The sequence below is a fragment of the Capsicum annuum genome, chromosome 8 (assembly GCF_002878395.1).
Source record: "Capsicum annuum cultivar UCD-10X-F1 chromosome 8, UCD10Xv1.1, whole genome shotgun sequence".
In the NCBI taxonomy this organism is placed as follows: domain Eukaryota; kingdom Viridiplantae; phylum Streptophyta; class Magnoliopsida; order Solanales; family Solanaceae; genus Capsicum; species Capsicum annuum.
In genome coordinates this window covers 116387563-116390504 of record NC_061118.1, presented here as the reverse complement: position 1 = coordinate 116390504, position 2942 = coordinate 116387563, and positions in this window count along the sequence as shown.

Here is a 2942-nt window from a genome sequence, read left to right as displayed (position 1 = left end):
TGTTATATATTTAACACATTATAATGCAATGTTATATGTCATGCTTCTATATGCATTTTCCAACCTATCATGGAAGCTTTTGTGTTTTATCTTGACTTTTCTAGGCATATTTTTCAAATTTTATGATCGAACCCTTTGGAGGGTTGCCTACGTATCATACCAGGACATGAATCAGATCTTGCGTAGTTTGGGAGGAATTTAACAAAATGATTGTTTTGTCCTCTTTTTTTTATTGAAGAAAATAAAGTAAGTGAAGTAAAACATATGTAATATATATCGGAATAAACAATCAACTTTATTTCATTTTATAATATAAATACGACAAAATAACTGACCCAATTCTTATGTTAAGACCTACTAACTGATATTTGAAAACAAAAAGACATAATATCTAAATAAGAAGTTTTAAAAATAAAAATAAAAAACTATGACCAAGAAAACAACTATCTATTCAAGGAGACTTCGCCTTGATATGTCCTCCAAAACCCAAGTATATGTCCTCCAATGAAGTAGTGAGATGCTGTGCGAAAGCTGGTACCTGCCCCAAAAAGTCTTCACAATCCAACTATTGATAATCCAAATCCATTCTAGCAGTATCCTGTGCTACACAAAGGACCTTTCCTCGAAGGGAACTGAAGGGCTAGTCCCATTCATGGGCCTGTCGATCTCAGAAATCAACCATCTCTCTTGGAAGGTGTTCACGAGCAGAAGCAACCTCTAACTATTCTCGTAATATCTCTCTTTCATGGATCCACTGATATCTCTCTCTATTAAATTATTCTTGCACGTTCTTTTCAACTTCTTGCAGTTGTTGTCGGTAAAATACGGAAAGTTCTGCAATATGTGACCCCCTAGTGGTAGCCAGTTTGATTTTTCCCCGAAGTGAAACCTCAATATCTGCTGATTTAGCTTTCTCTTCAGCAAATTCCCTTTATTGTTTGTCTATTTTTGCCCTGGCATGCTCTAATTCTGCTCTCAAAGCTTGGTTGGCCTCATGATGTTCTCGCATGGCTCTTTCAATCTGTATCCTGATTGCAACTTCCTGATCTATAGGTCCCCTAACCAATATTTCTGGTCTGGCTGGCAGACTCGACTATTCTTCAAACCATTCACAGTAATCTAGGTGTACTTCTCCTTTCTCATGCTCTATGACCATTTTTTTAATCCCCATGATACGGAAACCCTCCCAAATCTACTGGGCTAATTCTTCTAAAAGTGGGATCTCTAGTCTGACATCAAATATAAACTCGGTCATATTTTCCGTTATGAGAATTATTTGATGTATTCCTAGCTGACGTAGAGCTCTCAATGGAACATACGGTTGAACACCCCTAATACCCATTAATAACAAGAACGGCCGAATGACAGAACTATGCATGACTTTCTTCCAAGGGAACCAAGGGAGATTCCAAGTGATTTTATCTGTTGTCAGAGAACGAAAAAGCTTATCCCAATCTCTAACTCCTTATGGGCAGTTATATTTCTCTAACCTCTCTTCGCAATCTTTGATATGATTCAATCTTTCAGGATTAAATCTTTCCATTGTAGGATGTCGGTAAAGATGTCCCGCAATCCATATCTGTAACAAGATATTACATCCCTAAAAAAAAACTCTTTTATTTCTAACAAACGGCAAAGCACGGTAGATATCTACAAAGATCATTGGTACCATAGTGTAATCTTTCTTAATTATTATATGTACCACTCTAGCCAAATGAACATTAATTTTTTCTTCTTTCCTCGGGAAAATCATAGTGCCTAAAAAGGCTACCATGAATACAAATCGTCTGTGAAATTTTCAAGCCTCAAAACTTCCTTTATTACAAAGCTGTTTACCGTACTTTTGAAACCCCTCTTGTCTTTCATATCTGTCATACAACAACTGCAGGGAAACCCAACCTTTTTTCATTGATTCTTCTTTTGAGTTTCATATGTTCATGATCTTGCAGAATCTATTTATCGAAATGAGTCTTGGTGCTATAAGTTTCTTCCGATGCATATCCCCATATCTAATATAGGCCGTTATGTCCTTTAAAGTAGGAGTCAACTCAAATTCTGAAAACCAAAACACATTGCTCTTCAGATCCCAAAAGGTTAGTAATGCATCAATCACCTCCCTATTAGGCTTGATTGACATAATACTTTTCAAAAAACCTAAATACTTATGTATCTCATCATAATCGAATGTATCTATTTCGTTCCACTACAGCCAAAGCTGCAAAGGGGTATAATCTACAATCTGAAAGGGTACACTCCCGTGCCTCTTTCTTTTTAGACGCTTTCCACGAACAGGAGGTGATATTTTATGCCTATTGACAAGGACCTGAGATTAATAAATGTCTAGACTTAGGGAGGACTTAATTCAATAATTTTTGAAAAGAATTTTAACTTGACTCGGGAGAACTAGTGCGACCATTAAATTAGGGCCAAGATGTAAAGAACTATTTTATTAAAAATCAAAGTTAGAGAAACATGAATGATAATAATCTTTTAGGAAAAATTCTTATTTAAGCTGACTCTATCAAAAAATTTTCAATGACAGACCTTTAGAGAATTTTAACTATATGTTTTGAGACAATACCCCCTAAGTACATTTAAAAAGAACAAAAATAAAATAAAATGATTTAGAAATAAAGAAAAGAAGAATGATTGTTTTATAAATGAAGTTGTATAAAAATTTTAGCCTCACGGCCCCTAAAAGTTCAGGACTATTAAAATGTAAGTTTACATATTTTATTATTTTACAAAAATCCAGCTCACAACCCCTAAAGGTTCAGGCTATTATGATTTTTATCTTAAAATTAATTTTGAAAATAAAAAGGAAAAGTAAAATAAAGATAATAATATTCATGAAAATAATCATTTTTTGTTATTATTATTATTTTTATTATTTTTTCAAAAGTATCCTTCAATAAATTTGTGAATAAATATATTATTTTATA